At 38.7% G+C, this 27,030-nt stretch overlaps 1 protein-coding gene across 2 annotated transcripts in view; it reads right to left on the bottom strand.

The window, feature by feature from the left end:
• Positions 1–27,030, bottom strand: part of MAMLD1 (mastermind like domain containing 1) — a 251,549-nt gene that overhangs the window by 153,913 nt on the left and 70,606 nt on the right. For both annotated transcript variants that reach the window (XR_008433462.1, XR_008433461.1), the window contains exon 3: positions 22,024–22,151. The gene's annotated coding sequence lies outside the window, so the exon portion shown is untranslated. The remainder of the gene's footprint in view (positions 1–22,023; positions 22,152–27,030) is intronic.

Raw genomic sequence — 27,030 nt, 5'->3', positions numbered from 1 at the left:
ACAGGTAACCTGAAACTGCTCTCTGAAATTATTTTCTAAGGAATAATTATCATTTCAAGGTGAACTCAATCCAAAACCCAAGGCCAAATGAGGTCTTGGACTAAATCAGGCAAGCACACCATGCTTTGTTGCACTCTCTCCTGGCTTTCCTTCTGGGAAAGATTCTTCCACCTCCCATCTGAGTTAGTTACTATTAGCCTTTCTTAGCAGATCCACTGTGAATACACCACAAGATGGTTGCTGTAGCAGAGCACCATGGAATTTGAAAGGAAAACCCAAGCACAAAGAAAAAACATAAAAAATGTAATGTGGGACTTTAGGAAAGCAGCTGTTTAATTCTGGGCCTTTTCTGCAAACAGAAAATCTCAGAAACACCAAGACTCACAAGAAAATTTGAACTTTGAGGCATAATTATAATTTAATTTTAGTAGTATTAGCAAATACCTTGACTCCTCTACTCCACACTGAAGGAACTGTGGCTGTGGAGTGAAATGTGAGTGTGTGTGTGCCTGGCAGAGGGGAGGGCAGCACTGATATTCCCTCTCAGTCTCACTGTTCCTGTTCTCAGAGCCATCTCTGTCTATTCTCCTCCTGCTACAGACACTAAACAGCATATTTGGTAAAAAAAAAAAATCCTTCCATATTTAAAGGACAATAGGACAATTCGCTAATTGACTAAACTGATTATTTTAAGGGCATTTACAAAACCATTCAAAAACCATTCACCCCATCAAGAAAGAAAATTCCAATTGGTGTCGGGAGCTGTCCTGAGGGATATACCACTCTAAGCCTCTCAGCATTGCACTGCCAGTGTCTTTGTTCTTGACCTGACCTAAAAAAGTGCTCTCTTTATGAGTCACAGAGGATTTATTTTCTGCCTTAGCTTAGCCTCAGCTTCTTTTAGGTAGAAAATGACAGTTTTGCTCCATTGTGGCAAATGACCTGCACTTTTTATGATGTAGATGATTGTCCAACAGGATCTATGCTGAAGCCACCAGTGTAATTGAATTTAGGAGCACAACTGCCTGGAAATGTTTACTAGAAACACCACTCTTGAGGATGGCAGTAGGTTTTGGAATTTTATCCTATTTTCGTAGAGATGTTTAAGCCTAAAAGTGCAATTTATCAGAATGTTTTACAAGATACTCTTTTATTGTCCAATTAAATATTTAAAGTGTGAATTAGATCTGTAGTTCACACAAGTCCCTAAGAAATGTACAGGTTTATTTTAATTTGCACCAACTGAGGGTCTGGTTGTATGAAAACTCTCTCCTTTCCCCAGTTTTATATATTAATTTGTCTCTTGAATCAGCTCAGAACAAAACCCTACAGTCTATATGCTCCGTTCTGTAACTTGTCAGAGATTTTTGTGCATCTGCAGGGAAACCTTTTATAATCTAGGCATTAAAGCTTACTGATATGTGCTTTATGAAGAAAATTCTGAAAATATGTTTCAGGATAGTGTTTATTTGGATTTAAAATAAAACTTGTGCAGAGAGAAGTTATAAACACTATCTACTCCTACAAATTTGAATCAGTTACTTAAGATTTGTCTCTCCCAGATTACCTAAGGGGTAATTTCCTTAAAATGATTCCTCTTTGAAACCTGAGTCTGGGTTCTAGTCCTGCTTTAAGACACGGGAGCTTGGTCAGAGACAGCTCCTTTCAGCAGCTCAGGGGAGGGATGGCCACACGTACAGAGGGCCTGAGCACAGCCCTGCAGTGACACCGGTGTCACTTCACATGGAACACACTTACTGCAGGTGTGAGCACTCTGCTCCAGAGAGACAAAGTCCTTAAGCTGGTCCTAATAACAGACTGGAATTTTCCAAAGCAGAAATATAGCTCAAATTCTTGCACTGGATCAAGACAGGCTGCTGGTCCCTGGGCCAGAACTCTTCATGAAAGTCTCATGGGTCTGAGGCAGTTTATATCACTGAGGAGCTGGGCCTATGTTTTTTCAGGCTTATTGAAGACTGCACTCATCCTTCCATTTGCTGAGTATTTTTATTAATATTTTTTTACTTAATTCCTGCTCTGTAAGTTTTAATTTCCAGATCTCAGGTCTTTGTAATCAAATCAAAACTTCATTATCTAAGTAGTATTGGTAATGCTCAAAATCTGTAACCCTAATCCCACAGTGTTGTAGTAGGTGATTTTAATTATTTTTCCTTTAAAATTCTGATCACATTCAAGAGCTACTAGTGAAAAAAAAAATCTGAAAATAAGACAAAACCATCTCAGAATAATCAAAAGCTAGAAGAATAGAAAATTGAAGTATATTATTTTGAAATCCTCATGAATTTTATGCCAAATTTCAACCTGAGGTGGCTGAGCAATTAATTTTCTAGGTATGCTAATTATTTACATATTTTCCCATAAATAAAAGAGTTTAGACTTCTATCAAGGTTTTACAGCACTGTATTCTGTACATTATGTAAACAATGCAGTGCTAATACTACTTCCCTCTCTTTCAACCTTCCCATTGGTTTTACATCCTGACATTTAAAAAAACGTAAATGTTAAAGGTTACCTACTTCTATAAGGAAGTAATTTACTCTACCATTCAGGGTAAAGACACACCATTACCATCTGAAATATTAAATCACTACCAATTCATACTGTGTGGGAGTTTTGTAGAGCAAATGGATTTCTCACTGATTGCCACTGTTACTTTCAAAAAAAAAGTGCATGTGATGAGTGGAGAACCAGCTTGGGGATCCTGCAGTGCAGTGAGAGGGCTGGCACTTCAGTCCTGCAGATGCACAGTTGTTGTCTGCCACACATGTCCACCAAAAGGGAGAAGATAAAGTTTAGCATGGTGAGACTGGAGCTGTGCACATTGTCCACCCACGTTCCTGGCTAACAGCCCAGCTGTGTCCCACCTTCCCTGTCCTTCAGGATAACTGAGAGCAGGATGTCAGTGCTGCTGGACAGGCTGTGGGTAGTACATGCTGCCCTCTCTGGATCCAACCCATCCTGACAGACCCATGGAGCTTTGTTCTGTGTGGGGAACTGAGCCTGACTGGGCTGCTGCCCTTGGGTGTGCTCTGGAGCTTTGCCTAAATCCACACTTCAGCACAGGCTTGTGCATAAACAACACTGATGATGAACAAGCTGGGACTTGAGAATCAGCTCAGATCTACATTTAAGCAGTGCTGTGGATGCCACATACTCAGCTTGAGCATTCCCTTTCACCTTGTCTGGAGCAAGGGGTGTACACAGCTGCACAAGGGAGTCCAAGGGCTCCAGAACCCACTGAAGTCAACAGAGGCTTTGGATTTTAAGTTGTTTCTGTTCCATAACTGCTGGAGTTTTTGAGATATGCAAACCAGAGAAGCCCACAGACTTTCCATAAACAGTATGAGAAAGCTACAATACTTCTCTAACCACATCTTACACATTCTGTGTATTACTGCAGGACACAGAGTCCCACTGGATGTTTTTTATTTCTAAGAGTATTTCCATAGACTTCCCTGACTTAAGAAGCCTGTATGCCCAGATGCAAAGGCAAACATTGCTCTTTGTGTGTAATGTTTGCTGAACTGGGCTCTAACCAGCTGTCTGCCTCCTTTTTTGTTCCGTTTTGTTCCCTTACAAGTGTACACAGTATCAGATGTCATTTAGTTTTTGTACATATCTACCAAAAACACATAAAATCTCTTACTTGATTAGCTTTGCTTAATATGACATATACCAAAGCCCTACAAAGTCAGCTGTTTGTTAGATTTATCGTCCCTTCAAAAAAAGTTCATCAATACCCGTGAGAGGTTACTTTCATGTGTATTTGTGCATTGAGAAACTGCTGTCTGATAACTTAAGCATAAAGTAAATCTTCCTTAGCTAGCAACATCACAAACAATTTCCAACAAAAGCTTCTAGGAAATATTCAATTCACTGTACAAAGATTCATTTTTATCTCTGTATTATACCACTGATGTGCCAAATGGGAGCAGAATTGTCTGCACTGATAGAACAATATGCTCTCCCCTCCTATGGTAGGCATTTGCTTTATTTTTCTTTCCTGCACTCTGGGCAGATAAAGGCCATGATATTAAACTGTTCTGCCATCTCGTCATACTTTGTTGGTTACTGTTTAAAATATAGCAGATGTAGCTTCAAAGTGATATGAGAATGCAGTCTAGTACCTAAGCACAATACACATCCCTTACTGAAGGCTATTTATTGAGGAGAAAACATTCCACACATTTGTGTGTTATACAGAAGATGCTTTAATAAGGTTATTGTATTTGCCTGTCATATTGTACTAGCTTTGTACTGGAAATAGTCTTATTAAAGAGAAAGACTGTCTTTTCTATGACCAGGGTCTTTGATATTTAGAGAAAGATAAAACAAAAAGAACAAACTGCTCGAGCATTTCTCTGACATTCTGACACACTATTTCCTAAGCTGATGCTCTTGAGGTGAAAGCTAAGAAAAGCAGAGAATGAAATGCTTTGCCTTTTCTACTCCCTAGCCAGTAATAAGCCCTTTCATAATCAGCAATAGTCAAAGATATTCCACTCCATCAAAACCAAACACAAGTCATCCCCTGTGGAGCCAACAAGAATTTTCAATTTTCCACCCTTTTAGTACAGGTGCTTTTTATGAGCAACTTCGAAGAAGACTACTCAGTGCTCAGCCATCTAGTCATATCCAAACCCCCAGATACTTTGTCTCAAAGGCTATTAGAGAATAGTTTTAAGGCAAATGAAAAAAAAACCAAACTAGGTGCAGCATTCTTTATTGTGACCTCTACTGTAACATGCTGCTCTCTCACTAATTCAGGTACATCCCCTCCTGAATTCTGAAGTGAGTTTCATCCAAATCCTTCATTTTCCAGGATGGTGGCCACCAAGGGAATGAAGCAGAAAAAATGTGAGGATCTTCAAGGCACCATTATCAGGCTCCATTTTTGTTCATACACATGCACATACCACCACAGGAAAAGAGATTTTTACTAGGAAATACATTCTTTCTTATACTCAAAATGAAGTCTTTTGCAAAAAGTGGTTGTAGGTGTTCCACCTTGGATTAATGTTCCATTTCCTCCAATATATCTCTGCATTCACTGTTTTTATCTGTCCCCAGTTAATCCCTCTTTCACAGTTTTCTCCTCATTTTCTCTTTTACCACCTTTCTCATTTTTAAAACATTTTTTACTATTGATTTTCAACCCTAATTACAACCACAACTGTGCATTTTATTTTCTCTCACACAGCAGGTGAAATTTCATCACTGACTACAGTGAACTTGCACTGATGACAAACAAAATGGACTACAACTGGCAGCAGCTCATTTATCAGCTGCTGCCATCAACCCATTTGAAATAAATATAAATGCCTGAGTGCAAAACAAGTGAAAAGTTCATAGAGCAGGTGGATAATAACTTCCATCCTGAGCTTCAACCATCTTTCTGCATCTCATTTTCTGTCAGCCAAGAGAAAACACTATGGTATCTCTCATATTTCTGACCAATCATTAGGATTTGAAAGCAAGCACCTGACAGCACCTTTTCTCATGCTTATACTTTTGTCACCTTTCACCTGTGGAGTTGGTTCTAACTTCTGCTTCAAGTTGCCCTTTCTGACGAACTTTGCTTCCAAATAATTCCTTATGTTTTTATAGTTTGTTTTTGTATGTGGGTTGATTTTTGTGCTTGGTTTGTTGTTTGTTTGGGGTTTTTTTAAGTATAGAAAAGGTAACAAGAATGATGGCAACAATACTGCATAAAGGGATAGAATAACCTTTTACACAGAGAGGATTAGGATTTTTCAGAATGGAAGAGTGATAACAATCAATGGATAAGGTGGAAGGCTATAAAACAAAGAACTCAATTATGAAAAATTTTTTTCCTCACATCCCAAGCATTTTTTGGTGTACCCATGAAGTAGCAAGATTAAAACAAGGAACAAAAAGAAGTATTTTTCCACCCAGTACAGAACTGAATTGCAGAGGCTCACTTTCACAGATTGTTGCAGATGCAATATGTAGAGTGACAAAGTCACAGAGTAACTCCAGTGGCTGCTCTAAGCACAATGGTTCAAATCCTACTCTGCTCATGAGAAATGCAAACTGGTGTTTGCAGGTCTGTCTCTCTCTGTCCTCATTCTTACCCTTCCTTAACTATCAGGTACTAACTACTATTCAAGTAAGAATATAAGATTTAGTGTGGCCTGGGTATCTTCTTGTGTTAACAATAAAGCTGCAATGTAAATCTTTTGATTTGACATTGTTTACTGGAGAGTGGGAGGAAGATGTTTTCCCACATTCAGCACTGGCCTTACACGATCCAGATCCACCCCCACTGCTGTACCTGGAGTCACTTGCACATGAATCTGCCTTATGAATCATGCCTAAAAAGCATACACCACTTGCTTTGCACTGAAGCGTACAGATAAAAAATGTCTTTGGGGGATGGAGTTTTTCATTTCTTCTTCTTCTTTTTTCTTTTTTTTCCCCCAAGTCTGTGAGTGGATGCTTCAGTTGCTTGCAGAGATCAGACACACAGCAGAAGTGTTTCCTCTCTTAATGGTCTGCTATCTTTAGAATATGACTAAGTTTCTAATTTTTTTCCCCACCCACTTGCATAGCTCAATACAGCTGAGCAATACTGTAGACATAGCAATGAAGATAAACGACGTACTGAAAATATTTTTTACTTTAAAACTGACAGAAATTACATACAAATGTCTGATCCCAAAGCCAGTATCACAGATCTATTTGCCTTGCCTGCTGAAACCAAACTTCAAGTAACTAAAAAGCATTAATTCCCTTTCTTGAAAACATTTACAATGAGATTTCATGTACACCATGTCAATAAACATAATGTAGTAACAAATTGCACTGTTGTCCAGAATAAACTAATCTATATGCTGCACTGAATGTCTCTGTCAGGCACAGAGACGTGCCCATTCTTTTCAGTAACATTCAGGTTGTTTCAAATTGTGATCCAGTCAAGCCTCATTTCAGCAGCTGTCTCTTGAAACTTCAAATACAGAAACCTTCTTCTAGAGACTCCAGTGTACAAAGAAATTAAATTTAATCATGCTTAAGATACAATGCTTACTCTTTGAGGAGTCTTTTTCTCATACAGAAATAAGTTTAAGTTGAACGCTTATTACTCTGGATTCAACATTTTATAAGCACTGCAAAGTACACTTACAGACATGATGGAAAGATTCTGGAAAGCTGTAAAAGAGTACATGTTATCTCAGATCAGCTCAGCAGAAATATATCCTATTGGCTTAATATGTATACACATATGCACAGAAAAGAGCAGCTTCACAAAACATACATTTTAAGCTGCTCTGCAAGTAACTGTCTATTTAATAATAAGATAGGTTATGCAGTACCCTTATTTTATGATCAACATTTATCCTATGTTTTGCACTGCACACTTGTAGATACATGCTTGAATTAGTGTGAGACAAATGGCATAATTCCAGATCCACTAAACCTTGGAGACCTATATTGTCATGCACACACAGCATGCACTTTACTACTACCTAGGAAGCTGTATCTCTTCACCTCCTCCTCTTTTTCAAAAGAAGCCACTTCTGAATAAATGGGATAAATAGCCCCCAGGCAGATACTTAGAAATCACAGCTAAAACAGGCCCTGGTTTATCTGTAGGCAGCCTCAGCGAAGTGGGTGCAGGGAAAACCTGATCTCACACAGTGCAAGGCAGCTGAACAGAGCTGAACAGAGTGGGCAGAGCTGCCCACTGTGGTGCTCCTGCTAGGGAGAGACTCCCTCTTCCCACAGGTTTATGAGGCAAGGGTGAGAGAGACTTTCTAAACTGATCAATATCAGGCAATATCTAAAACAATCACATCCCTCAGAGATGCTCTGCAGTAACTTGGGAAGCTCCAGGAGCAGCATATTCTGCACAAACTCCATCTTGCCAGGCTTCACTCCAGCCTGGGGATTTTGGGGTTTGTTTTGCATTTTGCTTTTTTCTGGTTGTTTTTGTTGTGTTGGGGTTTTTTTTTTGTTTGTTTGTTTGTTTTTTTTAATGTGCTTATTCCACTTCTGATCTGGAGAGCAAAGTCTCCCCACAGTACAGTCCTACAACATGGGACACTGCCGCTTCTGTGTCCAGCAAATGAGGCCAACTACTCCTTCATCAGGGGAAATTTCTGTACTGTGCTCACTCTAGATCCATGTAGGAACTGCTCTGGAAAAGCAATACATCCCCTTTATCAGTTAAAGGCATGCTGCAGATATCCCCATAGCAGCAGCAGCCCCACTGCAGCGACAGAGCATCCTGTTCACTGTGCCCTCACAAAGAAGAGACAGAACATTTTCTCCAGTCATGCTAAAATCACTTTCAGGCTGCAGTACATTTGACAAGAGTACTTGTGAGGAGCTTAATGGCTGATATATAGGAGTAGCAGCATCCTTAAAAAGAGCTGCAATGGTCAAATGTGAAACCTTCAGGAGCCTCAAGCCACTGACTACTGCATACAGCACAACCCTTCCTCGTACTGCTGGATCTGGGAAGGGGCAGGTACTGCCAGGTATGACAGGAGAACTCTGTGCTGCAGGAAGAACTCACTGCTCCCATGTTAGGGCTACTACACCTAAGCTGACCAAAGAACTCAGCCCTGGACAAAAGAAATATTGAAAAAGTGTAAAGTTTTCAAACATTATCTTTAAAGCTCACTATGATCCTGACATTTACCTCATAAACATTGTAGCATGTGTTTCAATATTAAATTTGCTTGGTAAGATGAAGAAAGAGAACAAAAAAGAGGAATGCTAAATAAATTGATCTCTAGGAGCTGAGCACTGAATAACAGTGTGTTGTCAATTAAGTGGCAGTTTTACAATTAAATTATTTGATTTTCATAAATCTGTTGCAGCATGTCAGAGGAGACTAGGAAGAGAAAGTTTGGGGGTGGGAAGTCACAGAAGGAGGCACAAAATTTTCCCCTGCAGAAGCCTAACATTCATTTTACAATTGATTCATTGAACAGAAGCATCTTGCCACAGCAGCCACCCACCTAACGATGACAGAGCACAGCGAGTGCAGTGATGATGGCACAGCACAGTCAGGCAAGATACCTCACATTAGCCATGGGTGGCTAATGCCACTACCCCAACACCCATACTCTGAGCTTTGCCCACCCTCTTGCTGGGTAAAAACAAGTTACTTCAAACCTCAAGGCAAGGAATACAAGAAATGAATATGCATTCAAACAGGAGGTCTGTGTTCCCTTATGGAGTCCCTTAGGAATATGCTTCCTGACACACTGCAAGGTGTGTTATGCAAAGAGAAAACACTGACATTTCATATAAAATAGTCAATCAAGACTGTATCATAAATATATAATTTCATTTTCTAAAAAAAAACTCTAAAATGACTGACATTATTCCCAGGAATTAATCTTGATGAAATTATTCAGCTTTCTTGTCACTCGTGAAGGATGCAAGTGGTTAGGTTTATTTAGGACAGAGATGGACGTGTCAAGCCGTGGCACAGGGTGAGCTGGAGGGAAACATTAATGCACTAACTCTAACCTGTTTTTATATCATGACTCTCTCTCCTCAGTCCCCTCCCCCAAGTATGTAAATTGGCAGTAAATGACTGGCATTCACAAACGTGCCTCCAAGCAGGTTAGGGATAATTAGTAAAGCATGTAGACACCCTGTCCTAAGAGCCAATTGTGACAAATCCACAAAATAATGAATCTCTATTAATAGTTAATGATGTATGTCAAGAAGAGCCCAGACTTTGGGCTCTTCCCCTTTAAGCCTGTGTGTTATCCCCTTGTGTTTCAGCTGGTCCAGCTGAATGCCTCCCTCCCCGTGTGCCGGCCTGCTTTGAATCCCAGCCAAGATGAAGTAATTGAAAACTGCCAGCCCAAATACTTCAGAAGTCTATCGTGGAACAAGATTCAACAAGCCTCTTCTCAATTTGTAAATATGTTGGAATATAAGTAGTAAAAAGGCTCTGATGTCAAACAAGTTTAAGCATTAGCCGTGTTCCTTTATGAGTGCTACAGCAGTGCTTAATGCTTCATACATTAAACCCTATTAACACTGCAAAGTTATTTCATCCCTATGTTCCTCACACTGTTTTGCTCATAGATTTTTTGACGTATTTTTTTTAAATCATTCAGACCATTCAGTTACTGCAGTGATGCATATGTATTGATAGTTTTAAAGTCACATTTAGAGGTCTAGGTTCGCAAAACATCATATTGGTATGATCTTGCTTGACACAAATGAAAATTAGTTTTAGAAAGAACTTGTGTTTTGTATATTTTGTCTTTAACATGGTAAGTTACATATTTTGGGTATATACATATTCATGACCCACTTTGGGGTTGTTTGAACATACTAAAATACCAAAGTAAAATGTAAACAAAACATAAACCTTTGCCATGTGAAGAGCGACCAAGAGTAACAGTGATAATTGAGACGACATTACAATTTTATGATGAATGTTTTTAAGTCCTCCTGGCTGTTTGCAACTTACTGGCTCTTGATCCCCAACCATTACTGACAGGCCATGTGCTGTTAATTGGACTGAAAAAAGGACTTGCTCCAAAATTCATCACTCTTAATAGCTTAGCCTCTTTGTTGTCTTCACAATTAATCTTCTTATTACCAGAAAAGCCAAAAGAGCTAACTCTACACACAGTGGGTCATCAAATTTGAACCAAAAAATTTTAACCCAAACTTCTGGGATGTGTTGATCCAGATCAGTGTCAGCTTATGTCCCTCCCTAATTATTTAGAAGAATAGCTGGTAGAGTATTTGTAATACTTGATTCCTTGTGGCATATACAGGAATCATGGGTTTTAATTTGATCTCACAGAAAAGGCAGAGTTTTGAAAGAGAATTCAGAATTACAGATTTACTGTAATCAGCGAAAGAACAGTGCAGCCAGCAGTGATAAAGAAGAACTTTCAAATTATCTGATTTTAACATGACAGGGTCCCTCTGAGAAGCTTTTACATCCTCTGTTTAAAAAGAATAAGGAGCCTATAAAACCTAAGCAAATGTTTCTGACTACAGCCCCTACCTTTGTGAGACAAGGTTAGTGAATCCCCATCCTTTATTTGCCTTTCTTTGTTGTCTCTTCAGAGACACATCACTGCAAGTCATCGAACCCTACAGAACCATCAGAGGTAAAGAGCAGCTGAGGGTTTGAAAAGTGCCAGAGCATTAATTAGCTCAGAATTCCTCAATTTCTACTGATACAATGAAACTTACTCAATCACAGAATTATGTGGCAAGCCTAATAGCAGCTTTATAGTTAAAGCACAGGAGTGGGAGGCAAGAAGTGCAGGTTCTATTCTTACTGCCAGCACCTGTGTGCAACCTTCAATAAAACATTCGTTTTCATTGCTCATTTTCTCTGTATGCAAAGTGGGAATAATTGTGCTCACAGGACTCTTCTTAAGCTAACTTCATCTCAATCTGAGAAGCACTTTGGGATCTTCAGGTTAGAGAAACCACTGAACTGTAAAATATAATTTAAAATATGTATTTTACTGGATGCGCTTAAAATAAGTATTCCCTGTGCCAGTGTAAAGAGGAATTTTGAGTGTGGGATACCAAGTCTAGATAATTTAACTGTTACCTTGAAATGTAAAAACGTTGTTTACAAAGGATTTTTCAATTCAGCAGATGACTGTAAAGCGGCACTTCAAAAAGCTTTGCCCAGAATATCTATTATTAGTAAACAACTGTGCCTTACAGGATTATTTGCAAGACTCTGCATTAGGTACACTTGAGGTAGGCTTCTGAAAATAGAGCTTCAAAGGTGTTAAAAGATAATACGTGTGCACGTGGATAAACTTCTACATTTTTTACAAACTTGTATTTCTGTTCAAACAGAAACAAAGTAATTTCAAAAATGACATTCAATATCTGACGCATGTTTATGCTCAGTAAAGGTGCCACACTGCAGAAGAACAAAGCATGGAGCTGGCCTGGCTTTGGCTGTTTCCTGTTTAGTCAGAAAAAATAACAACAATCCTCACTTGCAACAGCATCTTCCTTATCTCATGACTTTTATTAGAGAACTCTCCTGAAGGTTTTCCTCTACGGATAATCTCCTTAAAGGGAGACTGAGCCATGCCAGGGAGTACAACAGGAAAGATATGGCAGCCCTATTTCGATGAACTAAAACCACTGCCTCACAGTTTATCTTTACTACTTTTGCAGGAATGTGATTGTCTGTTACTAGTGCTTGGCACCAAAGGACATCTACTGCCACCAAAATTGCTAGTAATAGATAGAGACACAAATCTACTACGTCAAGGTAAATGTAAGTTTTAAGCAAAGGAAAACAAGTTACATTTTTATCCATAACTACACTTTCCAAGTCTTGCTATATAAAAGCTCTCACACTGCATTTCCACCTGAAATTTCCAGTGTGTTTTAGGATTTCCCTTATTTCTTTTCTTTTTAAGTCAAGGGAGAGACAAATCACTACACAGGACAGACCTGCAGCACTGTTGCAGTGTCAAGAGGTATGGTGACCCACTGTCAGGACTTTCTCCATTTTTGCAGTGCAAAAGTTCCAAATCCCTCTGCCAGCAAACATTAAGAAAGCAGCTGAATCTTTGCCTTTGCAAAAGGAGAATAGCAAAATTACCCAAAGACAGGGTAACAGCTATGCCTCTACTTTACACATAAGCTGACTATGCAGGGACAGCTACCAGCATTCTCCTGTAAGAAACCTCTAGAATAAGCTGTTATTTTCAGCCCAAGAATAGGACACAATTTCCAAGGCTACTTATCTTCTGCAAGTTAGTCTCAGCTCTTCCCAGCACCCTAGAAATCCCTGGCTGTGGAGCCTTTCTCTGCCTTCTCTTCTGCAAAAGCTCCCAGTCCATAACCCCCTCACCCTACCAGGCAGGCAACCTGTTCAGTCTGTCAGCTGGGACTAGACCATAGCTGATTCCCAGCACCTCTGCCATTTTACAGCCTTGGCCAGCTGCTCTTGCAGGGCTTTAAAGACCAGAAAAATGCCATCCTGCTCGCCATATAAAAAGAGGATATGCCCTCACTGTAGGGGAATTACCAGCTTTGCTGTGCTTGGCAGAGCACACAACCCAAACCCCTGTAAAGCATTTGCTTTACACAAAAGCAAGCTGAGACTAGAGAAGTGGAAGCTGTCAGATATGCCTGAATCAGGCACACAGCATTACCTTTATGCAATGTGACTTTGTCTCATACTGAAATAGGGCACAGCTGAATTTGTAAATAGCCTAGTACTCACTCCTCTGTCCTTGTGAAAATTAAACAGGGACCTTTAGAACAACAATTCCGGTGTCCTCTGCTATCTCTTCTGGAGATTCCACGTGGAGCCACCTTGTCAGGTGACTCAGATCTTCCAACTCCCATGCCATGAAACATATCGGAGATGAAGGCAGCTTGTAGCCGGTGGTGAGATATGGTGACATTGAAATATGGAAGCATCTATAGGAAAGATTTTTGTAGATACTGCTGTTACAATTCTATGCATGATTTGGTGGTGATTTAAAAATTAAACTACATGGTGAAGTTTATTTGCATTATTATCTTATAGAAAACTTTCCTTTGAAGTGGAATATTACATTAATCATTTTGGGTTCAACTGTAAAAGAATCTAATCTGGGCATCTGCAGTCCTGACTATTAGCTGCTTTTATGATCTTGTGGATGTTGAGTTGAGCAATAATAAAAAAGTGTTACAGTATAAATATGTATGTATTTCCTGGAAAATGGATACAGTCACCAGTCCTCTTTGTGTTACTGCCCATGAGCCAGCCATGTTCAAGGTCCCACTTGTACTTACACAGCAGAACTTGCATGTCTCTAGCAGCTGCTCAATGAGAGTGGTTTTGTTGCGAAAATGTAGCCCAAGCTTTCCTGCTAAATGTCATTTATTTTATTTTTATTTGATTTTCCCATGTCACTCATGTCCTTGTTTTGCCACCTGCTCTATCTCAGTCAGCAAATAATTTATGAAACTCTGTAAGAAGGATGGAGACAATCTTCCTGTTACTGTTCTGTACAACATGAAGACAAAGCGATCCTGGGTACAGGAACGCAGCCACAGTATGGTTTCAAACTAGATCTGGAAAAAAATTGGAATTATTTGGTAATGCTGAGATTTCTAGGTAGTTTAAAATGTGTCCATTTGTTTTTGCAGTGCAAATAGACACCGCCAAGAACAAATGGTTCCTTGAAGTTAATGAAACAGGGGATCAGAAAGCTGCTGCTCCTGTTTAAGTCATTTGGAATTTTGCCACTGGTACAACAGGGCTGAGATTTCATGCTGGGATGTAAACGTGAATGACTAACTCCATGCCAGAGGGGAAGCCACACATCCTTTTCTGTTTTGGTAGGCTCAATTGCAAAAATAGGTAAAAGCAAGACCATGCAAAAGTCACTCTGCCTCAAAGGTGAGATTTCCCAAGGAAAAAAAATGGTCCTGACTCTCCATTAGCAGTGATGTGTCATGACTGATTTTGGTGCAGATGCAAAAGAGGGCAAAGAAATGGATCTAATACATTTTTCAAAAAAACAGGCCTTCCAGGCTTCCACTCAGATATCGTGAGATGCCAAGTTTCTGCTGACCACGCTTAATAAACATGTTCTCCTTGCATTTGTCTGTGCCAAACCATGAACACTTTAAGTAGCTCTAAACTTTGTCTTGATAATTATTTTTCTTTTTCTCATTCATACTCTGACTTATGTATGATTTATAATGATTCTACTGGGAAAGTTTCACATGCAAGTAAGCTTTCCCTTGTGAGAGTTTGTACATTACCATTTGGAGGCATCTTTTTACTTTTACTATAGTAATATTTCCTACATTGATTTTAAACTTCATCATACTGGAAATTGTCTAGGTAATAATTTTAAAGATGTTAAAGAGCTGCTGGTATTTCATGCAAAAGCCTGACAAACATTCCATTAAAAATTGTACTGGTGATAATTCAATCAAAGGCACACGTTTCTAATCCCCCTCTTTTACTGCAGACTTGGTCACCTGAAGTTACACACTTAATTTCTAAATACATGATTGGCCCCAGCTCCTCTTGTTTGTGTTTTCCCCAGAGGAAGATGCTGAGTCAGACAGAGACAAAGAAAAGAAACTTCTAACACAACTAGTCATTCATCGTGTTCAACCCAAGATAAAGAGGGCTGGGTTGCAACTGTCTTTGAAGCTTTTTTTTTTTAATCAGAATCCTGTAAAAAACTCATATTGAGACTTCACACAAATGGAAAAGAAATAGCAGTTTTATTGGTACCAATGCAAGATCATCAGCCCCAGCACATGTTATGCAATGAGCAAAAATGAGATGGCAAGAAATGAGGAGAATAATTCTCACTCCACTGAAGACCCTTTTTCAGACATTTTCTATTCATAGTTACCCTTATTATTTGTTTTTAGTCACTATTCACACACTGGGGATAAGGCATTCAACTTTTTATCTCTATATATTTTTACCTACCTATTACTTTTATAGGTATAACAAATTAGCTGCGTTTTCATTCCGTTCTTTTGCTAGCATGTTGAATTTAAGCAGACAGTATTCAGATTACATGGATTAATTAGATGTTTTATTAAAAAAAAACCCAGGAAAATTAGTTGCAGAGTATAATATAAAACACAGCAGGCTTTGACTTTCTGCCTGGAAGCTGTTTAAAAAAATAATAATAATTAAGAAGGAAATGAAGAGAACACTGTATTCTGTGCATAAATAAGAAATATTAAAAGCAAATATTTGCTTTTAGATTATGATGAACTCAGATTTGCACCAAAAAATGGACTTGAGATGTTAATTTAGCTAAATATGAGCTCTAATCAGTCATTCCTCTTGCATCATCTTCCATGGCTATGCATAATTATAGTAGAGGTGCTCATACTGTAACACAACCTTTCACTGTAAGCTACAGCCTGAGGATGTTTTCTCCCCTTATCCTTGAATCCCCTTTGCACAGCCCTAAGCCCCATCACACATTTAGAAGGAACAGTTCAAAAACTAGATGGAGTATAATAAATTAATCTGGACTTAGTGGGTGGATAAAAGGTCCAGCAGGGGTTTGTTACAGACCCTGGGGACAAGAAGAGAGAGGAAAATGGAATACTGCACAATGACATTAGTAAGGCAAACAGAGATAATACTCTGTGTGCATGTGTCTGTGTGTGTCTGCAGAGTGCTGGGGGAAGGGTGGCATCAGTATTCTCAGCCTTGAATCATCTTAATGTAATAACAATTGAGTACTGCCAGCCTGCTTCCAGAGAGCCAAGGAAGGAGTGTTTCTATATCCGCCCTTAAATTGTCACACACCACCAAATCACAGCCACAAGAACTCTACAATAAAAAGCAAACAGCGTTAGCAAGCCTCCATTCTGAACACTCCTGGGAATTGGAAACCTTTGTTCTCTGACCAGATCTACCCAGAGAGGGAAAGCGTGCACAGCCTACATCAACTTACTATGGTACAACTTTTTAATAGGAGATGCAAGAATGAATTCTTGTGCTTTTGAACAACAGGTAAACACAAGTGTTAGATACCATAACCAGGTTTGTCCTGATACATACTCTTACATATAGTACTAGTGCCACATCAGTGTTTTGAGCCAAGGTGGCAGCTGCACTGTGTTGGCCAGTGCTGCCACCTTTCCAAATAAAGATTAAACAACAAAAATGCCTCTGTCCTACCCATAACTTGTGAAATGGGCCCTCCTTTTCACACAGACTTGGACTTCCTAATGCTATGAACCATCTTCAGGAAGAACAAGGTAAAAGTGTGTAATTTCATAAAGGAAACATTTCAGAATGCAGAGGCACAGAGCAAAACAGAGTGCAAGGAAAGAAGGAGGGGGCTCAAATGGATTGAGGATTGCATTGTCAGAAGCCTACAAACCAACAGGTTTGGAAAAGTAATTTCTGATGATCCATTTCAAATTTCTACCTAAAATACGAAAGGTATGAAAGAATTCCCATCTTGAATATATATTCATCACAACTCAACATGCAATATGCACTTTGAAATTGAAATGAAACAAAACTAATGTAATTGCAAAACATGCCTAAATAGCAGCTGTTCTTCATCCCCTTTTCCACACCTACTGTAAGCAAGGGCTTGCCATAGTTCATGCAACTTGGGTCATTACACATTATAGCAGAGACTATAGATGCCAGTGCTTCCCATTTTACTCTTCCAGCAGAATTCTGGATGACATCTTTAGGCATACACAAGGAGCGGGAGATAGATATTGTACCTTCTGCTCTACTGATACCTGAGAAAACAAGTTGGAAGTGCCTTCTACCACTGCTTGCACCACTGACCAGATCCTCCTCCCAGCTCTCCTAGAGCTGTTGAGGAAAAGCAGGGACTTGAAGGAGGTCCTCCTGCACGTCACTCATACTCTCCCCATATCTACTCTTTTCTAGAACAATTCTCCCAACACAGCAGACTTATGCTTTTTAAACAGGAGTTTCCAATTTTGAGCCTAGCTTTAGTTTAAAAACATCATTTTTTTTCCTACATTCTCTCAAAAACTGCATCTGCAATGGAATCTTTAAAGTGCAAGAATTATGTGTGGTTACTGGCTTAATCTCTGCTGGATTCCCAATGGTTTATTTTTATCTCATGATCTCAGAACAATTTGGGATGTTGCACAACAACCAACAGCTCTGACGCAAAGAAATGGTAGCAATGCAGTTTTTCATGTTAAAAATCTGGATATGATGCTGGATTTGTAACATTTGACTGGCTGAAGATTGTGAAAGGAAACAGCTGAAGTAAAGGATATTACCCAGAAAAGTACCCAGAAGAGCTAAAAGTTAAAATAAGGCCAAGGTTATCAGGTCTTTAGCAACACCTTACATATAATAAAAAATATGAAGATATGTAATTATCTGTAATTAACTGGACAGTGGAGAACATTTCCAGAATATGCAGAGAGTTCATTTTGAAGTCATAGCAACTTTCTTCATCTGCTGGGGCTGCATCTGTCTGTTGCCAGAACATACTCAATGCTGAGTATCTCTATTCCTGCATAACTCTTATTCACAAAACACAAAAAGAACACAAACAATATTCTTCCTTTAATCTGTTTGTATGTTTTAGATAAAGCTATTCTGATAGTTTAAGACTATTTGTTCAGATTGCACAAGTGCCAGAGTTATTTAAATCCTGGGAAGAGGTACTACAATAGATAGAAATGATGTATGAATAGTACATAAATGATGATAATGGCAGGGCTGATTTAATAAATGGAAACTTTAAGCTGAAAGCATGAATGAGAAGGCCTTGGATCTCCAGCTCCACTGATGTGGAACGTGGGGTCACAAAAAACTGAGGGCAAATGCTGCACATTGCCCTGCCCATATTTATCCCATGCTCTGAAAACTGGACACTATTGGATAAGCTACTAGAGCTGCCACCTTGCAGATGATACTTGAAACTGACAATCTAATAATCTGCAGCACTTTTTGTAAAGAATAAGGAATTAGCTGTAGTGAACTGGCCTCATTTCAGCCTGCATAATTACACCCTGTACACCTATGATTCCTTTGCCTTTTCTTAGGGGAAAAAAAGAATGCGTTCTTCCCTCGCTGTAAGCCTTTTGCCTAGGAAATCTCAGCTATAGCTGTAATCATCTTGTGCTTAACTTGATACCAAACTGTTAAATTTGCAATGTACTTTGAGATCATTTATTCTATATCTTAAGATTATTTTTGCAGATGTCTCAAAGGAGTACACATTCCACCCTGCATGTTCCAATAATGAGGCATGAAGAGTAAACTGAGAGTTTGGTTTCTGATTCCTCCCCCTTTTTTGCCCTGCCCATTTATATGCTTTGAAAACTGAAGTCATAACACTGTCAGAACTTTTTTTTAGTGGTTTAATAAACATGACATGCTTGCACTTGCTTTGCATTTTAATAGCAATGCAGTGGCAATAAGACACTTCAACAAATATAATGCATGCAATTACATAGGGTTTTAAGGGCTAACTTTTTGTCAGGCATATATATACACACATATTTTTAAAATCTTTTGTTCAAAATCTAAAAATCCTCTCTCATTTTTCACTTTCTCATTATGGGTACCTGATTGCCTTTCAGGTGGGATTTGAAGGGCACACACCACTTGGAGTTCTTAAGAGCCAGATCTTTGTGACTGTATCGCTATAGTTAGCTTCAGTGGAAACTTTTCAATGGTACCAGAAAAGTACCTATGGAAGTGGTCACATGGTTGATCTGGCAGTTTTTAATCTTTCTTTTTCTTCCTTGAGGACAGTTGCAACATAAGGAATCTGCTCCCTAATCTGCATATGTATATACAGTTCTACTTGATTGTATTTGTATTCTTCCTCTTCTGCCTTCTTTTAAATACTTCAGTGCTCTCCTATATTTCAGTATACACAGCAAAAATGTAGCTTGACTGTGTCCAGGGTATGCTGCTGCCCTGGTGTGGTGTGTTTCAGTGTGGTGTGTCTGGTGCTTGTGACCAGCAGACAGACATGACAGAACACTCAGGAGCAACCACCGAGAGCATCAGTGCTAAGAGCAACAATGGCCAAGCATTGCTAACACAAGAAGTTTGATTCAGGATTTTCAAGTCCCAAAGTATTGTGATGGCCTGTCCAGGGTTTTGGTTTGACCCATTTTAAATATCTTGTGTCTATTATGCAAGTAGACCTTCATTAACCTGCCCTGAAGTTCCTAAAAATTAAATTAAATCTCACTAGAAAAGATTCAAGTAGTAAAGTGGTAGTTTTAGTTCTAAGGGATATAACTTCTACTGTGTTATGCTTCTGATTTTGGACCATCACCTCTCTCTCCTGCCAGGCTCAGGGTGTCATTTCACTCATTTTCATTCAGAGGTAAATTGGATGACCGGGAATGAAATTAATTCCAGAGTCTGTCTCAAAGTGCATTAAAATAAACAAAAGGACTTATATTAACTTTTGTAGAATACCTACAATGTTTAGCAGAGCACTACAGTTAAGCCAAAATATGCATATAGTTTTAAAGGAAAAGCTTTAATATTCCATGCTATATTGACAATATTTGATCTATGTTTATGCTAAGCAGCATAACTTTCTTTTATGTTTCAGATGTCCACATTCATAAATTTACAGTACAACACTGTATTTTGCTTTTGCATTAGGTTCAGCTAGACTGTTATCCTGACAAACATTTTCAAAGATTTTTTACTTACTAACTCAAGAGACTACAATCAGAATTTTTCTGCTACATACCTTCACTGGTCTAGGGATTATAGGCTTGAGCAACTTACATTGTATAATAAGCTGCCAAATGAGATGAGGTAAAACAGTAACTCCACAAAAGGATCTAATTCCGTGTACTTACTGTGTGCTAGCATTAGTCAGTGATTAGGTTATTAAATCCTCTCTAATTATTATTTGAAGCTTTTCATAAATAGCTTTTTGCAAAATGGATCTTATCTAAAAATTTAATTTATTGGATGTTTACAGGCTTAAAAAAAGTGATTTTATGATATAAACCCAGAATTACTTCCTTTTTAAATAAACTAAATTGGTGCTGTAATTGAGATGAGCATGCTATTTTTTTCACACAATAATCTGATATGGGACTTTCTTCTCTCAAGAGACTTGCTTGATCTGCTCTTTATAGACATTCAGTCTCTGTAAATATGCTTTTGGTTTCTTTATCAGTAATAGTATTAGACCTGAATGCTTCAGTATACAGTATAATGGGATATTAAAGGGCTTTCTGTATATGTTTTAGACAAGCTAGTCTAATAGAAAGCTAGTCTAATAGATAGAAAATCACATTGCTTTCTTTCCCTTTTTTTTCCTCTCTGTCATTGTTTGCCTTTTCTTCCTGCTCGTACTTTGCTACTGAACCATCTGACTATCTGTGTTGCCATGGGAAGGACTGCAATGCCATATATCCAGAGAAAATAAGTTCCTATGTTATTTTTTTTTCCATTTTATTCTTGAACAATCATTAGCACAGGTTAGCTGCTTTCATAAGGGTATTATGGCACTAGAGGAGGATTGTAAAATATTAATTTCTGGAAAAGATACAGCAAAAACATTCTACTTGTTTCACAGAAAGGCACCAACCTACACAGGCAAAAATCCATGCTTCCCAACTTGTAGATACCTGACTGTTTGAGAAGTGAGCCAAATTATGGGCAGTCATCCATCTAGTCTTATGGTAGCTAATGTGAATTCCAGAAATGCTACAAAATTGAGTTAAAAACACGCTGAATCAAAAAAAAAAAAAAAAAAAAAAAAAGTAGTGCTGGATGCCTCAGAGGATTTGTGATGTAATTCAGAGGTTTTCATTTTCAAATCACTGGTAAAACACCCCACAGGCTAAAAGTTGCCACCTTCTAAAATCTTTGAAGTGTAGCCCATCCAGAGGGAGCCCTGTGGCCTCAAACTCAGTTGCCAGTGCCAGCTCTCCTAACTAGTCAAAAGAGCTCCCTTATGCAGGCAGGCTCTCACTCAGTGGACTTGAAAGGCAAAGGTCAGAACACCTTCCAAAGCAGGTCCTCCAAGTACCACTGTAAATAACATACCTGGGTTTGTTCAACAGAAAACTCTTTGAGCCACAAACTAAATGTCTTTGGACAATGGGTTCCTCAAGTCAAATCTACTGAAGGAAAAGGGAATGTACCACCTGGGCATGGCAGAGGCAGAATCACACACTGTAATGGGATCCAACTTCCTCATGTAAAGCCAGACCAAGTGCCTTTACATGTCAGAGTAGGGGCCTGCAAGGGCCACTCTGCATCACCAGGCCATATCCCCACATTACCTGCTTTTCCCATCCCGGATCAAGACTGAGGGCTCGCACTTATTCCCTCTGGATAAGTTCCAAAACTCCAAACAGGCAAAATGAAGACCCTCACTGGTACTTGGCAATGAACACAACCTGGCCCTACTTCTGTCACTGTATTAATCATCAGTGCTGACATGAGGAACAGCTCATTTTGACCAGTAAACAACAGAAATGTGATTCAGAAGATACAGAGAAAGCCGAGCATAGACTCACTGTCCTGTCTGCAGCCACATGCTAATCTCACATTTGGCTGATGGCTGTGTGCTGAGCTGCTCTGTTCAATATTTTGCATGTTGATTGGCTTGTTATTCACTTCTGCCTCTGCTGGAAGCCAGACTAACCTGTGGGGGAAGCGTGGAAAACAATTACAATATATTGAAATGGTCATACAAGTGCAGTACACTGCAACACTTTACATAATTTATTAGGTGTTACTACACGCACTGGCACTCGCATGACAGAGATCTTAACAAGACCAACAAACAGGACAACCCTGCATTTCTGTAAGAACATTTGAGATGAAAATTTAACATTAAACCGAAGCTGCATTTATTGCAGTGCAAACACTGCAATCAAGTGGTCTGCCTTGACTTGCGATGTGTTATGTTAACACGCTATGTTTGCCAGAGAACAACAGAAATGTTCATTACAGCAGCAATTAATTGCCTGCTATTTTTGAAAATTAACAGTTAATATATTTTTCCAAACCAATCCGATTCAGTGCTACTCTGAATTTTCATGCATCATTTCTTTATTTTTGTCCCTATTGTGCACACAAGGTCAATTAACTGGTAAATATAATTATTTTACAAACATAGCAAGCAGCAGCTATTATAAATAACAACTTATTTGCATATTTCATTGTTTCTGAAGAAAACAGTGATGTTACAGGTCGAAAATCTTTGCAACTCTAATATAGTGAGATACTGTTTTTAAGTAAATCTTCTGTTTCCGTAGGTATTCTAGTCAACGTGCTATTTCTTAGATTAAAATCAGCAAGTAGAAGCTGGGTTGCAGATTTCAGAACTTGTCTCATTTGCATCTTCAAAATGGAATGGAACTGAAAGCTTTCAAGTTTTATTGTTCAACGCCACAATTCTGTTGCTCTTTGTAAATTAAACAGAAAGAGATGTATGTGAATATATCACACATTTCAGGGTAAATGAGTTTTTCAAATTGTAAATGAATATCATTGTTTCTAGATACTTTCACGGCACTTCTGAAGTTGAAGCTGTGAGCTGAATTCTGACTGTATTTTATGAAAGATTTGGGAAAACATGACTCACAAGATTTTAATACTGGTAGACAAAGACCCCTTTCTGACTCTATTTTTGATTTCCAGGGTCCCTTTAAATAAAGAAGATATTCAAGACTGAGGGACAATGGAGAACAGCTGCAAGGATGATGTCTTTTAAAAGGAGAAATCAAAGGCCAGCACTCCTCATGTGCACTATAAATGGCAATTTCTTTGGCTGAATATCGAAGGACTGGCTGGTACTCAAATGCTGCACTGAAGCTGTGTGGCTAGGGAGGTTTTCCTAGACATATTTCTTGATGACAACTGCACGCTGTTGGATTTGTTTCAATGACTGTGAATCTGTGAGCCATGCATATTGTGTTCCATTTGCCACTTCACAAGAAAAAAATATTTAGTGAGCTTATGGCAAGCAGGACACCTCATTTGTGCTGATTGGGGTAGATAGGGTGATTTGTAGATTCACGCATGCTGAGCTTCAGGCACTTTGAAAAAATTACATTGGGCAAATTTGAGATTTATGCCCCAGCCTCAGTGCAATTCATGTGTTGGGTGCTCCTACTGAGACCCACCAATGGGAGCTGACAGCTGCATACAGTGCAGTGGAAACATTTTAGAGCTTGCTGTAAAGAAAATAGAGCAGTCTTCGCCTAGCAGGGAGAAAAATCGATGAGTCGGCACTTGGCAGTGGTGACCAGCAGGAGGATGCTTCTGATGAATGCTGAGTCATTGATTTCCCTCCCTGATCAGCAGCAGCTGCTCCATTCACACTGCAGAGCCTTCCTGCCACGACCACACGTGTCAGCAGGCTTTGTTGTCATTAAAGCAAGAGGTATTAGCTGACAAGACACCCAATTATGTATTTTTGGTTTCAATAGCACTACCTTACAATTTCTAAGTAGCTTCTCAGCTAGGGCACCTAAAAAGACATTCATATCAAGGCAGGAGATCCAATAGCACAGGCAGCTCACAGGTACAGGCAGTATTTGCACAACAGATGTGTGAATGTCACCCAAGCCTTTGGTTTCTTTTCTCACCAGGAGGCATAAATTTCACAAACTCAGAGCACAGTCAAGCCAAGAGGTTAAGACATCATCTGAGAAGGTAGACTGCAAGTCAGCACAAAGCATACATGTTTAAAGGCTGACATAGGTGTAAATATGCAGAGGGACTGGGCTCTGCTCATGTGCCATGCCTTCCATGTGTATGGTATAACACGGTACGGCTGAAGACCAAAGCATAATTAAAGTTTGCAATTTTATGACAGTAAAAAAGCAACAGGTAAAACAGGTGAGACTGCAGTGAATGACTACAATGAAAGTATAGTCAGAGCAGGTTATTACAAATCTCAGCATTTGATGAGGATGTATGTATTTCTTAACATGTTCTATCATTTGTTATATTGTTTACATTGCCATAATTGTTACTTAAGAAGTTAATGTGTTTGTATATCTGTTTGAATTGATCTCTAAGGAAGCAGTTTACATAAGGAGAAAAAAGAAGAGAAGGGGCTGTCATGAGATAGATGCTGTTTCTCAGGATTAAAATCGACTGAAATAGACTATTTATAGTTAGGCACTTCACTGCTAGTAGCAATGCTGAGTCTCTACATTTCAGGTTCCATTCATCGCAGAATATGCACGACTTTGCCTCAAAAACACTCACAGAAAAAGTCATAGGTCAGGCTTCTGTGCTTGAACTGGTATTTTACAAAAGCTCACGTGGCCAGCCACAAACCCATTCTCCCTCAACTCTACGGGTGTTTGTCCTCTGAGGAAGAGCCTCTTAACCACAGTGACAAGCCTGGATTCAGGAGAGCCCATCACTGGCAAACTGTAGTTTCCCAGCTAATTCAGCTGCAGATTGAAAATTGATCTTTTATAGTTTGCTCCCTGCGTTCATAAGGCGCAAGTCTACTTAAATTCTTTTGCTTTTTCAAGTGACCTCATCTCCTGGCTTCAGTGAGTTAGAGCTGCAGTGAAATCAGTGGTTTTAGTTTAGATAGATTTTGGAAAGTGTACATCAATTACAACATCCACTCAGGTTGGAGTGTTTTTTGCGTTTATGAACTCTAAAATTTAAGATAAGCATCACTGCCAGCACCTTTCCTTTGCCTTATCTCCCTGCATTTCTGAAAGCCTGCCTTCACTCTGCTGTGCCTGGGGCAGCTGAGCAGGCTCCTCCTCATACCAGTGGTTGCATTAGTGCAGAAGCTTTCAAGGATAACTGCTGCTCCTTGGGGAGCCCCAGAATAGGAGCAGGCAAGAGTGCTCTTATTCTTTTATTCTTTCACACATCTGGGGTCTGAAGTGTCTTAGGCTATGCTAAAAATCTGCTAACTTAAGAAACAAGTCTTTGAAATCAGATTGTCAGCTATATTGCAGGTAATGAGCTGTGCAACTTCTGAAATATCATACACGTATCACTTTCTTTAAAATTGTTGACCATGGGTATGAAAAAGACAAAACAGAAATAGCAAATTAATTCAAAAGTATAATATGACCCTGTCTCATGTCTGAATTTCTTTGGTATGATCCACATGGACAGAAATTACTAGCACATTAGCAGTTGCCACTGACACAAGTAGCAGCATTCTTGTAGTTCTCCATTTAATTTGCCAATGATTTTAGTAAAATACTAATTTTGCAATCTGAAGGCCAGGTTCTGGTACTGACTGATGACCAGGTGACAAGTAATAGAAGAGGAATCAAATGAAAAATAAAGAGCACAACAGATACTAAATAATTTCATTATTGACTGAAAATTAAAAAACACACTATTCAGGACAGAATTCAGAGAGAATAGGATACTTGGTGTGTAAAATGTTTTTAACTCCTATAACCCTGATCAGAAGGGGATATGCTACCCATAAATAATGAATTTCCAATACATATTATGCATATTGGGACACATAGTCCAAGTTTTGGATAACAAGAAGTTTCATTAAATAGATGTTCCAATGAACAAGATACTGCAATGTTTAGATCATATCTGACTAACACAATTAAAGATTTAGACATAATTAATATAGATCCAAACGTTTACCTAATTAAAATGAACAGGGTAGAAAGAATTGATTATACATTTCCTTATGAATGAAAATAAACATACAAATTAGTGTTCTTCTAAAGATAATGTATAACTCTAAGGCTTTGATGATAGGAATCTCACATTATTTTTAATGTAAGATTGCTAGCGATCAGAAAAAATGTATGTTATTACAATTAGTCAGTCAGATTGTCCAAATCAGCAGAGTTGATGGAACAATGACAATTTAGCATATCTGAGAATCTGCTTGTTATCTTCAACCAATGAGGAACACAGAATCAACATTTGTAAAGAGGAACGCTTCCTTAGAGACACTATGAAAAAAAAACTTTTTCAGATGAAAAATGAAAATCAATGATAACACTGCAAAGGCTGTCACCATCACCACTACTCAAACAGCCTCAGTATACGTAAAATAAGAAAATTTATCTGAAAATAAATTCAAAAAAGGCTTCCCATGATGATGTGAAATTCTGAGAAGGGGTTTAAAATTTTTCTTGAGCTCTGAAATCATATAAGATCCTTGAAAAAAGACTTTATCTAGATGGGGTAACATTTGGAGTCATTATAATGTGTGTATCCCTTTCTGTTACATTCCTGAAAATATAATCAGAGTATTCAAGAACAGCCCCAAATAGGCTGCCTTTTGGACACAGAAGACAACCTTAAAATATATTCCAAAAACTCTCAAATGTTCAGAGAAACAGCTGTTCAGTCTTATGTCATATCACTACACCATTCTTGTTGCAAAAGATAGAGACCTTGCATAATCAACATATTTTCCTGGCATGGTCTCCTATCACTCCTGTTCTCACTCTCTAATGTAGCTGCTGCATTAGCAGCACTTCTGTTTGACCACATATGCTGAAGATTATTTTCTAGAATTGACTTCCACAGTTGAAGCTTCATGAATACTG

The sequence above is a fragment of the Vidua chalybeata genome, chromosome 14 (assembly GCF_026979565.1).
Source record: "Vidua chalybeata isolate OUT-0048 chromosome 14, bVidCha1 merged haplotype, whole genome shotgun sequence".
Lineage (NCBI taxonomy): Eukaryota > Metazoa > Chordata > Aves > Passeriformes > Viduidae > Vidua > Vidua chalybeata.
This window is presented reverse-complemented; position numbering and strand designations above follow the sequence as displayed.